This window comes from Alexandromys fortis, unplaced genomic scaffold (genome assembly GCF_014885135.2).
Source record: "Alexandromys fortis isolate MF-2015 unplaced genomic scaffold, M_Fortis_MF-2015_v1.1 scaffold_5, whole genome shotgun sequence".
NCBI classification, from domain to species: Eukaryota; Metazoa; Chordata; class Mammalia; order Rodentia; family Cricetidae; genus Alexandromys; species Alexandromys fortis.
The window spans coordinates 14,165,134-14,179,747 of record NW_026067924.1 but is presented as its reverse complement, the minus strand read 5'-3'; positions in this window follow the sequence as shown (position 1 = coordinate 14,179,747).

The window sequence follows — 14,614 nt, the reverse complement described above, 5'->3', positions numbered from 1 at the left end:
TTCAATAAGCCAGCTAGAATTCTGTACAAATCAGGTGACAAGGAACCATATCAAACCCCCCCCCCTTACTAAAGATGTTCTTGAGTGACAGCCAGCAGGACAACAAAGTGTTAATCCAAACCCACAATCCTGCATACAGACCCTTCCCCAACAGAGCCTCTGCTGTGACTGTCCAACCCCTGGTTTTGATCATTTTTCTTGTTTCTTGGGATAACTGTTTTTTATTCAATGTCAGTGTTTTTCAGTGAAAGTGAAGACAGTTCTAGCCATGATGGAATAATTAGGATCATGTAATGACTTCATGAAATAAATGTTTTCTGACACCAGATATCAGGCAACTCAGGACTGAGATGTTTGAAGAAAGGAAAGCAAGCAAGACAAATTCTGAGCTTGCTTTGCTAGAAAAGATGGCTGCCTACAGTTGTGCAGAAAGTGACGCTAAGTAAAACACGGTGCCTTTATTTGTTGCAACAGAAGAGGGTCTTAAGCATAAAAATGCAGTTGAAATCCACAGAGTGAAATATCAGAAAGAAGTTGTACAGAAAGAATATTTAAGAATTATAGATCAATGTCCCCTGACACCTTGACTAGATGCCAAGCTATATATATATATATACACAGTGTGTGTGTGTGTGTGTGTGTGTGTGTGTGTGTGTGTGTGTATGTGTGTGAAACTCCATGGGTTCAGGAAGAATGAATGAGGTTTATTTTTAACTGGGAGGAACCTGGGTTTCAGTAAAGATAACAACAGTGGGTACATAAATCTGAGTTGTGTATTATAAAAGTATTAAAAACTGTAAGTAAAAAAGGAGATCAGTGAAAAGAACAATGGAAAATAGAAGTCACAACAAACCAGAAGTTTGGAACTGGAGAAGGGGATGTGTAGATTGTGCATAATGATCTTACAAGCTCAATAAATGCATGCACAGGCTAAGAAACTCCATGATCATCATGTGGGAAAATATAAAACCAAAACAAGCCAGGCTGGCATGAAATTGTGAAAAACATTGACAAATAGAAAAGTTTAAATGCAAATAAAAAGAGATACATTACATGAACAATTAAAAAAATAACAGTGATTATGGCCAATTTCCTTTCAGAAATAATTTGCATCAGAGGGAAATGGGACATTGTTAAAGTATGAAGAATCAAAGTTTCTGATGTAGAACTCTTCTGGGGCAAAACCATGCTTTACAAATGAAAGCAAGATAAAGGCATGTTCAAGTAGCAACATCAAATCCAGCTGAGACCATTCTCCTTCAGCTATGTCCATCACAGTGTGATGGCTAAGGAGCACCTGCAGCTTGGAGAAAAGATGTTAAACAGAAACTGAGATCTGACAATGATTTCAATGGTGTGAAATCGTTGGATATAAAAATATATTTAGAATGTTAATTCTTATTTTTTAGTCTTCAATGATTATTTAAGTAGTTGAAACAAGGTTGCAGATGGAGACTTCTGTACTGCACCCAGTCCTACAGTTGTTCATTCCCAAGGAAACACACAGCGATCTTTATTAATTACAAAATGTTTGGCCTATTAGCTCAGGCTCATTATTAATTAGCTTTTAGAACTTAAATCAATCCCTAATTCTCATCCATGTTTAGCCACATGGTTTGGTACTTTTTTATCAGGGAGGCACCCACACCTTGCTTCCTCTGTCTCTGGCTGGTGACTGCATCTTTATCTTTCCTCTTCCCAGAATTCTCTTAGTCTGATTTCCCCACTTATACTTCCTGCCTGGCTAATGGCCAATCCATGTTGTATGAAACCAATATTAGTGATGAATCTTTACAGTGTACTAAAATATTAGCCCACAGCACAAGATATTGTGACATTAATAACATTGGAAAATTAATGACAGAAAATCGATGACAGAAATTATAAAAAAAATGATATCAAAATGTTAGAGTAAATAGAAAAGTAGTAACACTTTTTTTTTGTAGCTCCAATATTCAGTACTGAAGCAGTAAAAGTGTCATGAGTTAGACACCGACCATGACTATGAAGTGAGTTCTGGACTCATCTAGCCTCTAAAACGAGACCAATAACAAAATAATCAAAACCAAACTAAAACCAAACCAAACAGCAACAACAACCCAATCCAACTCAACTCTGCCCAAACCAAACCAAACCAAACCAAACCAAAAAAAAAAAAAACCCAAAAACAACAACAAAAAAAAACTGAAAGCCCTTTGAAAAACACACACAAAAAAAAAAAGATAAACCTTGGGCTACCACAGTAGACTGAAAATGAAAAAGACATAAATATCTAACATGGAAGATAAAAGATGGGTCATGAGAGAAAATAGTTAAAGAAGTAGCTTCATATGTTTTTTATTATTCTGTTTGAAAACTAAATAAAATATTTGCATTAAAGGACATAAATCAATGCTATTATCAAAATTATCAAACAAGCATTGCCAAATTGAATAGAGTAATATTCAAAGCCAGACATTAAATTTAAATGGTTCTCATGTTAGAGGGAATAGTTATTTAATAGTTAAATAAACAATCTTCATAATTTGCTATACTGAGAGGAATGGAAAAGTCATACTGACTCATTAAATTCATAAAGCATATTTTACACATTTTACAATTTTAATGATAAAAGTAAATAAGTAAATAGTCAATAATAACCTACTTAATTTATTTAATAGTAACTTATTATAATGTATTAAATAATAACTTATTTAATAAAAAATCTTTGAAACATGTGCAACTAGCATGTTTATTGGAAAAGACGAAACACATTCGTCTTAGTGTTAATAATAAAGTAAAGATACCTGTCATCCTCACTTCCATGCAATATGGTTCTAGATGGCATTGTGGAACTGCAAGAAAAAAATAATAAACTGCCTAGATTTTAGAGAAAGAGTAAAACTCTTTAAGTTTCCTGGTACCATGATTACTTATGTGCTAGTATTTAAGAAATTTTTAAGAAAATATGAAAGCATGCTTCAATTTTCTAGGGTGTGAGGATATAACACCAACAAGAATAAATAATGCATTTATATACTGCAATGAAAAATGCAAAGTAAAATGAAAAACCTTTTACTTATAGATTGAACTAAAATAAATGGCATATTGAGGGGTACATTTGAGAACACACTTGTAAGTATTGTTTGATGAAGTAAAACAAAGCTGAAAAACTCATCGAGATCATAAACAGGGGATGCCTCAAAACCATAAACTGAAGATTCAGTATAAAGATATCAATTTATTTTCTATTAATTCTATGTGAAATAACAAATTTTGCAACCATCACTTCAAAATAAAATTTGAAAGATTATCATCATATTTATATGGAAATATAAAGAATCCAGAAGAGACAAAGCCACTTATAAATAGTGGGAGGTTTGATGGTTATGTACATTTTTAAGATATAAAATGAATTTATTGATATTGTGTAGTGTTATCATGGAGAGTCTACACATATGTTGAAATGATATTCAATATAGATGCTAAGGATAAAGTGAGAAAAGAATGGTTTCCAATAATGTTTATAGGATAACTGGCAGTCATGCTGCAAAGAAAAATCTCAGTTCCTAAATCACACTGAGAAATTACAGAAAATGTATTGTGGACCTTATTATAAAACTAAACATTTTGAGGAAAGTCTAGGAGAAATTTAATGAACTACACAGAGATGTTTTAGGAAGAAAATGTAAGCACTGGCCATCAACAAGAACATGGAAACAGAATTCCTAGTCCTGAAAGGCACACTAGAAAATGAAACAAACAAACAGACAAACAAACAAATAAACATAAAGTAAAACAAGCAACAATTTTGGAGAAAACATTCTCATTATGAATTCATGACAAGGGACACTTATAGTTCAATAACAACAACAACAACAACAATAACATCAAAAAAGAAAAAGGAAACCCTTCTAAGAAGAAGCATCTAGTCAAGAAACAGGTTACAAATGTTCAGTATCATCAGACCACCCCGAGAATCAGCATGCAGTCACTGGCAGGGCTAAGGAGGAAAGAGATGCTGTGTTGACTGTCTAGCACAGCGGTGGGACAACTTGGTTGAGAAGATGCTGATGCTGGAGCCACGAAGTACTCCGTGAATGGTATTTTCTTACTGGACAACAGTAATTCTCTTCCTAGATGTTTGCCCAAGAGAGAACAACAAATTAAACTGATGTATGAATGTTTTATCTCTAATATTCCCAACTATAAATTACTAAAATGCACCCCCCCACACACACTGAAAAATAAAACAAACTGCAGGAATTCCAGCACTGTGTGTTACTCAGCAATAAAAAGTAGAGCAGTGAAGGACACAGGAGAATAGATAGTGTGCCTTACATAGATTATGTTTGCATGTAGAATAGTACGTGAACAAACTTGTGTCTGTTCATGCATATGTTAAATATGACTATATAATACATATCATATATCAGAGAGACTTCAAAGAATGTGATGATATATTCTATTTCCTGACACAAAAATCCAATCAAATTATATAATTAAAATATTATTTAGTTGTTTTATAAACCAGTTATATGATTTGAATCTTCATTTAGTTATTATATATCTGTACACATTTTCGGTTCCTGCAGCTGGGTATAAAATGTTGTTAGTGGTACTCTCCTTCCTCTTGTGTTGTTATCTTGTCTTTCCCACAGTGTAGAGCTTTATCTAAGGATGCTGTAAGGCTTCTGCCCAGCACTACTGCTCAGTAGCTCTTGCTGTGTTTTTCTCCTTGATACCTGGTGCCTCCTTGATACAGGCACAGTTTGTGTATCTACATTTTCCAAATCAGATTGTCAAGACATTATGTCCCTCCTCTTTCTTCGGTGTCTTCTTTAGCATTATGCACTTTCATATTTTGAATCCCTTGTTGCATTTCATCAACTTTAAAACCCTGCTTCTGACACACTCATATTCCTGAAACATGACACAAAATTGTATCTTCTGTTTTAAACAGCCAGGTATACTTAGTGGAGGTGTGACAAAGGGAGACAGATATAAATGTAGGGAACATTTTAATGAACTCCTAATAAAAAGCCAAATTGGGTATTATTAACATCCTACAGGAAGGACAATCAATGTGGCCTGGCGAATGAAAAACAAAACTCTTTTTTTTCCTTTTTTTTATTTAAATTTTTTTTAATTTAAAGGATAGACACGGCATGCAGGGTGAGGTTGAAGTTTATTCAGGGGGTTATGGAGGAGGAAGGGTGAAGGGGGGGACAGAGAGAGAGGGGGTGGGGGAGAGAGAGAGAGAGAGAGAGAGAGAAGAAGAAGAAGAAGAAGAAGAAGAAGAAGAAGAAGAAGAAGAAGAAGAAGAAGAAGAAGAAGAAGAAGAAGAAGAAGAAGAAGAGGAGGAGGAGAAAGAGACAGAGGCGGGGGGGGGGAAGCAGAGAAGTGGGGAGAGAGGCAGAAGCTGCCTCTCTGAGAGGAAGATGGAAAAGAGAGCCAAAACAGACCTTTTTTGTCTCATATATCACTGACTGGCTTAAAACTCCCAATGCACCTAAATTTGTGAACTTCTTGCCTTTACCTCTACAAAAACTAGCAAGTATAGAGGATACGGGGATTGAACTCGCTGCCTTGTGCATGCCAGGCAAGCACTTCTTCTTACCGAATTCCCTTCTGCATCCTAAAGATAGACCACTTGGTGTAGTGCTATGTGGGCTGAAACTCTGCAATTGGGATTGAACATGAGGAGAGCATAGGTTGGAGAACAACTTGATAAGCCATATATTCTGGAAGCAAAGAACTAGTTTATGATGAGGAAATGGCCACGTAAGGCAAGTGGTGGGCTGGACAGAGGAACTACTTTGATGCACGTTAAGAGACACAAACTAGTTAGGTCTCTTACTAGCTTGGTTATTTATTTAGTGATGGATCCAGGCTAAAGCAGAATGCTGTGATTTTGCTTCAGGGTCTTTCTTTATCAGCACATGATTTAGCAACATAAAGAAGAAATACTTTTGCTTTTAACCTGAAAACTTGTAAAGAAAGATAGCCTAAGCTCAAAACCAACTGTGTTATCTGGGAAATATTAAAAGACTAATGAATATAATTTTCTTAGGGCTTTGTGTAGGAACATGAACAGCTGCGTGTGACCTTTTCATAAAGGCGTTGACAACTGAGTCAGAATGACATACTGCAGACGGAATCACACAAAGCCAAGGACCTATCACCACTCAAATCCTTTTAAAATAATCTGTCTAGCAAACACATATGTGCTCTCATTGCACATGTCTCTGGTTCCTGACTTTCTGAAGTTATCTGTAGAAAATTTATATTAATTCTTTTAGTATAAGCTTAGAGTCAGCTTTATTTACCTTTGCATTTCCAGGTTGAAAAAGTTGCAGATTATAGTTGCTTTTAAATAAATGTTTGCTTAGTGAATTAAGTTTATTTCTTCTTATTGGGTTACAGAAGAAAGACAGAATGAGCAATGAGGTTACTTTTAACTATGTCACTTTTAGCAATGTGAATTGATTTTAAATATTTGAAAAGACATTTGGCAAGAGATATAAAAAGCTTTAAAATTACACATATTCCTTTGAACTATTAAAATTCAACTTCTAGACATGTATCATAAGGAAATGATGCAAAATATTATTTATGAAGCTTTTCATCACAGCTGCTGAAAATAAAGCATAGTGAATAAAATAGCTCTCATATCTAACAATGGCAAGTATGAAAAATATGATAGTTTCAATAGTATTCAGACATTAAAAAGAACACAGGGACTGGTGAGCTATCTCGGTGGTTAAGATACTTGCTGCTCTTGAAGAGACTGAATTTGGTTCCTAATGCCCAAGTCCAGTGGCTCAAACCTGACTGTAACTTCAGCTTCAGAGAATACAACACTCTCTTCTGGCCTTCAAGGGAAGTGGCAAACAGCATACACACACACACACACACACACACACACAAATATCAATAACCACAAATGGTATGGAGGACATCAAAATTCAACCGTATTTTAAATAAAAAAATACAACATAAGAGAAAGATATTAAAAATTATGGTCATTTACAGGAGACAAACGCACTAGAACATTAAATCTGAAAAAAATAAACAGTTCTGGAGGAGGAAGGGTTTTATACTTCTGGTGGGTACTGAGGCCACATGAACCATAAGAGTGAGTGTGTGCTCAGCTGGGTGAGGTGGACAAATGATTCACGTTCCAACTTTTTCGCTTAGACTTCACCAGTCAGCGGAAAAGCTCAATGTCTTCTTAGGCAAGAAAACAATCTTCCTTACCTAACTCATAATGTTTTAAAAATTAGCTTAAAAAGTGAAGGTGATGTAACCTTGAAAGTGAAACATGATGTAAATCTTCATGCATGACATGAATATTAACATACGTGGTTATTTTCATTGTGCTTTGTATCAGTCATGATGGCAAAATGAAATTCTGGCTGTCTTTAATATTAACTAACCTGCTTGCAGCAAATAGATCAGCATGCTAGAGTCCAGACATGAAATGTTCTTATGTAGAAATAACCAGGCTAGCTAAGAATAAAGCAATTATATTTTATTTATTATAAGGGGAAAACTCACGAAATGAGAAAATCCAAGCACAGCATTGCCCCACAGGAAAAGGCTCAGAGAGAGTGTGCACACGGAGGAGCACACATTTTACCCTGGGTGCCAGGGAAGCCATGCCTTAACTAAGACCCACCTCTTAAAGATGATTGAGTAAAAAGGTTCCTCCTCCTCTCCCCCTTTTGTCTAAACAAGAGCCATCCAAACCCAAACCCAATACAAAACTGTATACAATAGGAACAGATATCAAGTATCAAGACCCATCCTAAGGCAAGGCTATATAAGCAATAAGGACTGCCTAGGAAGAGAGAATTTGCAACCTACTGAGCTGCCTACAAGTCACGCCAAGAGTTCCAGATTTCAAGCTTCCATGAGCCATCACCCCATCCTGGCATGAGCAGCTGACTCTGGGCCATTCTTGTTCCTGTGAGCAATCCCTTACCCATGCTCTCGTGAATAACCCTAATAGCAATGGTTCACGAAGTTGAGCTTTGATGTTATCATTACTTTGGTCTGCCATCTGTACTCTATCTGGAATGAGTAAACATTTTCATCCTCCCCCAAATAGTGCCACAAACTATGAGAAATAGAGAAGATCAATTCTGTGCTTAAGCATTCTATATCTCAAATAATGACCCTCAGACTGTAGTATCTCCCTTTAGACGTGGGTGTCTAGTTTGAATTTACTAATTTTTTTCTCTCTCCTGGGAAATTATGTTCTCACTCTAAATATACTGACTGCTTTCTGCCATTTGCTAGCTATTCAACATTTCCCATTACCCGTTTCTTTGAGTGATAAGCTCTTTGGAATAAGAGTTACTACTAATTTTGGCAGAGTGTGTCCTACTTTTACGTACTGGTTATAGAACTCTAGCAAAACTGAATTCTAGAAACAGGAACTCAAGACAAAAATATCCCATTCCCCTCAGGAGAACAGGAACTAGGTAAAGAATTTTGAAGGATGTAAAATTAGGTGGTTGCTAAGGAAAGCTCAACTACATTCCCTGTTTAACCTTTGACTTTCCATGTGACCTCTGAAAAATTTCCTCACCTTGCCTGCTGAAGTGCACACTGATTTAGCTCACTGATAATTCAGTACAGAATTTTATTGCTTAAACAGTTATGACAGAGAGTGGATCTCTTCTTACTCATTAACATGAATATTCACCAGAATTCGGCTATGAATGGCATCCATACATGACTCCATCACTAGCAATTTGAGCTTGGTTTTTCATCCCGTAGTCACATGACCTCCTGTGACTCATATTTTCATTTAATATGTTCTGAAGTTTATTTATGATTATTTTGGACTTGTTCAAAAATATGTCATGCAAGTTCTAAAAGTGAATTTCATGTCATTTAAGTCAACAACTATTCAACAGAAACTCATGAAAAAGTAATGAATGGCCATAAGAACTTCACAGAGCGCTTTGATACCTCCTTGGTATCATGTGGGAACATTTCATATCAAGTCATGTGTAATGTCAGTCCAACACACACCAGTTTCTATCTACGATAAAACACTATGACCAAGACAACTTATAGAAGGAAGAGTTTGTTTTGGGCTTATGATTCCAGGTGATTAGAACTCATGATGGCAGATCAGAGGTAGTAAGTAGCAGGCAGTTGGAGCAACAGCTGAAAGTCTATATCTTCTGTGCTGAGAACTCACACCTCGAACCACAAGCAAGAAGCAGAGAGAGCTAACTTGAAATGGCTTAAGTGTTTTGAAACCTCAAAGCCAACCCCAAGTGACATACATTTTCCAGCAAGCTGTTATTCACTATGATTCTCCAAACAGCCTCCACCGGGGATCACATATCAAATACCCCAGATTTATGGTTGATATCTCATTCAAACCACCACAATATTCTTCTTGCCTTTGTTTTCCCCCTCTAACACCACTGTTTGAAGGGCTTCTTTTCATTGCTTGTCCTTTGACATGCAGTGTATATGTGTATGTGTGTGCAGTGGATATAGGTGGTATGTGGACTTAAAAGTGGAGGATGGAGGAGAAGGTTGAGAGCCTTTCTTTATTACTCTCTCCCTCATTCTTTTATGACATAATCTCTCAGTGTAATGGAAGCTCACAGCTTGCTGGGCAGAAAGATCCTAGAGATAGCTGCCTCCATCCAGTCCCTGGTGCTGGGGTTACAGGTGTGCTCAGTCATGCCAGGCTTTTTATAAGGGTTCTGCACATTTAAAACCTTTTCCTCATGAATGCATAGTACTCATTGGCACTGAGTTATCGTCTCAATTCTCCCATCAGTTTGAAGTTTTGGGGTGTTTTTATGGCAATTGGGTTGTTGGTAGTTCTGTTTATAGTTTAACTTTCTTTTTACATTAGATGGCTATGCATATTATAGATGCACATAACACACAAAATATATAAACCATCAGTATATCCTCAGTATTTTTTTTTTTTACCTTGGATCCAATGAAACATTGAACTTGGCTATTTGGTGTATATAACACACAGTCCTCACTGGAGTCTCAGAGGCAATGAAACTATTTTACACTCACTGCTTTAGGATTATAAATATCATCAAGATAGATGTATGAGTTGGGTTTATAAGTCATGCATATTCCTAAGTTTAATATATTGGATTCTTGCCTGGCCCATACCACTCCAATCAGAGATCAGTCAGAAAGGACAACAGAAAAAAAAAATCTTCAATTGGATTCCTCTTGCAGTCTCAACAGTGAAATGCCAGTGAGTTGGCAGGTTTTATCATGGCAGCTCCTTGAAAAGCTCAGAATGCCTACCTGTACTCCTCCTCAATCAGAAATCTTGTTTAGGAAACAATTCATTCACAATTAAGTATCTGGTATTGCATATTTCTCCCCAAATGCAAAGTCTGTTGAGAGAGCCACCATTTTTATTCTGAAGAGATTCTTAACCATACTATGAAACTACCTAATATTCCTCCTTAAACTTTTTGCCAAATCTATTGCAGACCATCCAGTGGCTAAGATTCATAGCCTCATAAGTACTGCCAACCATTGGCTTGTGAATGTCCTTTGTCACTTCTTTTATATATATATATATATATTTATTATGTATACAATATTCTGTCTGTATGTCTGCCGACCAGAAGAGGGCACCAGACGTCACTACAGATGGTTGTGAGCCACCATGTGGTTGCTGGGAATTGAACTCAGGACCTTTGGAAGAGCAGGCAATGCTCTTAACCACTGAGTCATCTCTCCAGCCCCCTTTGTCACTTCTTATTTGATTCAGAACCTAAGTCCATGAGTACACGGAGTTGCCAGTAATCATCACTCCTCTCCATACTGGCACCCTAGACTCTTCTTGTCCCACAACATACACTCTCCTCAGTGACAGCTTATTGAATGCAATGCAGCCATTTTCCATTGTTTAATGGAACTGAGAGGGATCCAGTGGTAGACACTTCTAGTTGTATGAGTTTTGTGGAAACCGCTTACTTTTCAAAGCACATAGGTGCACAATGTACTCTAGATTAGACGTTTTAATGGACTGATGCTGCACGATGCTCATTGCAACATTAATTATGAAGGGTTTAAAGATGTTCACCACACACTGAACCAAATTTAAAACAGTTTCTCCCTCTTGCTGATGAGACCCAGCTGTGCTAGTAAAAATCTTGGGATTTGTAGTTACATTATAGTCTTTGGCAAAGACAGGTTTTAGTGTTCTAGGCAAAAATCTGCTGTGTTGGAGATCTGTCCTCTTCCCTCTCAGTTTGTCTTCCCTCATATCAGCAAGAACATATTCATCTGCCAAGTCCTTCGTTACAGTACCAACGGCACAGGTCGTGCCTACAGCACTGTGTTAGGGGAATTTCTAGCACTTTAACAGAATACCTCAGGAAAGTAGCTTATTAAAAGGAGAAATGAACCATAAAGGGTGTTGCTGTTGTCTCTGGCTGCCTACTACAACTTGAACGTAAGGCCTTATTGCTGAAGATATCACATACTTTGGGCACAGGTCTTGGAGGAATCAAACTTGTAATGACCTGCGGGTCTTTTGCCTAAGTACTAACTAGCTCTCTTAGTATTATTATAAGAAGCTATGTAAGCTTCCAATAGGGGAAAAATCAATTGTTGTACCCAGCTGAGACACCTACAAACCACAGCAATGGTATGGCAAAATATTTTCAAGGAGGCAACAGTCATGCTTACACTGTCTAATTAGACTTCAGTAGAACGGAATTCATGCCTGCTATGGCAAACTTGGCAACTGACTGCCTGAGACTGGAGGATCATGGACCCTAGAGGGGAGCATCTACTGTCACTTCCCTAAGCCAGTGTAATTCCTGACTGTGTCACAGAGAAGTACAGTTCACAACCCTCATCAAAAAAGCTTCTCTTTTTGAACAAGTTGGAAACTATTACAGAAATATACAACTGATAAAAGGGCAGAGAACAACTTGGTGTTGTACCCAACATGACCTGACATATCTTCGACCCAACTGGAGAATTGCAGAAGAGGTAAAAGAAAGAATATAATACCCATGGGATAGTATTATATTATAGGAATTCTGCTGTGAGGTACTAGTAGTTTCTTCTATATAGGACAGGGAATTTTTACTCATGAAATCAAAAAATGTGGCTCCATAAACAAAACCTGCTAAATGACAACACCAGGTGACATTCCAGTGTGGAAGGAGGAAATCTCACAAGGCTCCACACTTACGAAGAGTTATATATAGGGAATTAATGGCCAGTATGTGTGTGTGTGTGTGTGTGTGTGTGTGTGTGAGAGAGAGAGAGAGAGAGAGAGAGAGAGAGAGAGAGAGATATTAATCTTTTCCTTGGATGAGTCTCTTGATAGGTTATTCATTCCCAAGCTATCAACTCTAAATACATACAACACATAGGAGTAATACTAAATTGATTGAATAAGATTGTGTGTGTGTGTGTGTTGTGTAACAATAATAACAATAAAAAGAAGAGGTGATCGGTCATGAAACTGAGATTGTGTAGGGAAACATGAGAGGAGTTGGAGGAATAAAATGAGGAGGGGCGATATAAATACAGTCAGTTCTCATGTATAAAATTCCTAAAAAATTTAAAAATAGACATATTTTGACTAATGTCTCGGGTAGCCTATATCAGCATGTCCTGCATTTGGACTGTGGATAACCTCACACACATCAAAGTTGTGGACCCAGAGACCTTGAAGGAAAAGTTAGAGCAAGAGCAGTTTGCAGCACGCATTGAACACCGGCTATTCTGACCTTGGTAGAGACTTGAACTTTTGATGAAGCAGCCTTTTAGGCATCAGCACCCCTCCTCCCAAAGCTCTGGAGACAGTGAGGCTTCACACAGCAACAGTCACAGGGTGGCACCTCCGTGGTCACCAAAACGACTGTCTGAAGCATTTGCTCTGGAGACAATTCAACACTGCATTGTGTTCTTTCACCCTGTGGCCCTGCATACCATTTGAGCTGACAGAGATCCCTGTTCATCACCACTCCACTGTTTCTACCATGCTTTCTGGACCATCACTGTTTCAAATGTCCCCTGTGTCGTGGAAAGTGCTGCAGTAAACTTGGGAGTACAGAACTCATCAGCATACTTGGTTCATTTACTTCCCCTATACACTAATTAGTGGGTAAAGAAAATGTATTACATAAACACGATGGAATACTATTCACCCATTAAAGAATAAATTCTGAACTCCTTCATTGCCCACATGAGTGGAACTAGAAATCACGGTTAAATAAAATAGCGAGCACCACGCAGGGAGACATCATCTAACTCATAAGGGGCACTGTAAAATGCTGATGTTATAGAAGTTGGGAGTAAGATGGTATTATCAGAAGCTGGTGAAAGTGAATAGAAGACATGAGATGAGAATCTGGGGGTACATGTGGGAATGTGGACCTTTTCTTCGTAAGTGTGCTTTTTCCTGAGAGTAGTGAAAGTCTAGCTGTTCATTTCATAACATTGCAAAGCCCAGTGTAATTGCACTTTTGATTGAGCACATCAAAATCTTTTTCTGACCCTAACATAGGTCTCATCCTCTCTTTCCTCGTTGTCTGAATAATCATGAAGGTATATTCTGACACATCATCTGCATTTTTTGCCTCTCAAGTTTGTGTCTCAAGAAAGACTAAGCGTGTGTTCACCTCTACATGTTATATACTGTTTATCTTAAAGCTTATCACATAAGTAATCTTGTATACAGTGTACACCGAATTGAAATGGTACACAGTGAATCAGAAACATGTACAAATTTTGTGCTTTTATTGATCAGTTAATATAAGTATTGCTTGGCCTGCTAATGAAAATCTATAACCCCAGTTGCTTGGGAGGCTGAGGCAGGAAGATGGTAAGTTTAAGTTCTGCCTCAGATGCAGAGTGAGTTCAATACCAGCCTGTGGAATTTAATGAGACTGTCTAGAAATGTAAAGGAAGCAGGGGCCTGTGCATAGCACCCAGTAGTCCAATACTTCTTGAGCACTTACAAATTCTTGCTCTCAATCCTCAGTACCACAAATAATTCGTGTCTAATTTAATTATTATCAAAAAAATGAAAATGTTTTTAGTGACCTGTTGTTTCTTGAAACCTTCTCTTGATTTGCTGTCCAGAGTTCCTTCATGTGTGATTATTTCTTTTCTCACACCCATGACCATTATGAGCAGGAAATGGGGCTGGATTCTGTCTTGAGTTCTACTGTGGCTTAGATATGCCTCCTTCTTACAGCAAAACCTCTCCTTCAGGATGCTCCTGCTATGTTCCTGAACGGCCTGTAAAGTAACCAAGAACTCTTACCTGGGTATTCCTTCTTTCATTTAAACTGATGGAAAAATACACAGACAAACTGGACAGACAACCATTCCCTGCCAATGTAAACTGTCATAGACAAATCTACTGTGGAACTCATTCATGTCAGTGATCTGTCCATGTCTTATCAAAATGGTTTTCTACAGAAACGAAGATGAAATGTCCTTACTGACTTCCCCCTTTTGTGTGAGCAACAGCGCTCATCTTTTACTTCTTCACAGCTGACCAAGTCTTGTCCAAGCTTCCTGTGCCCATTCCCCTCAGGAGGAACAAACACAGGGAATAGAATTGTGGGATTAAATTTAGACCAGTCTA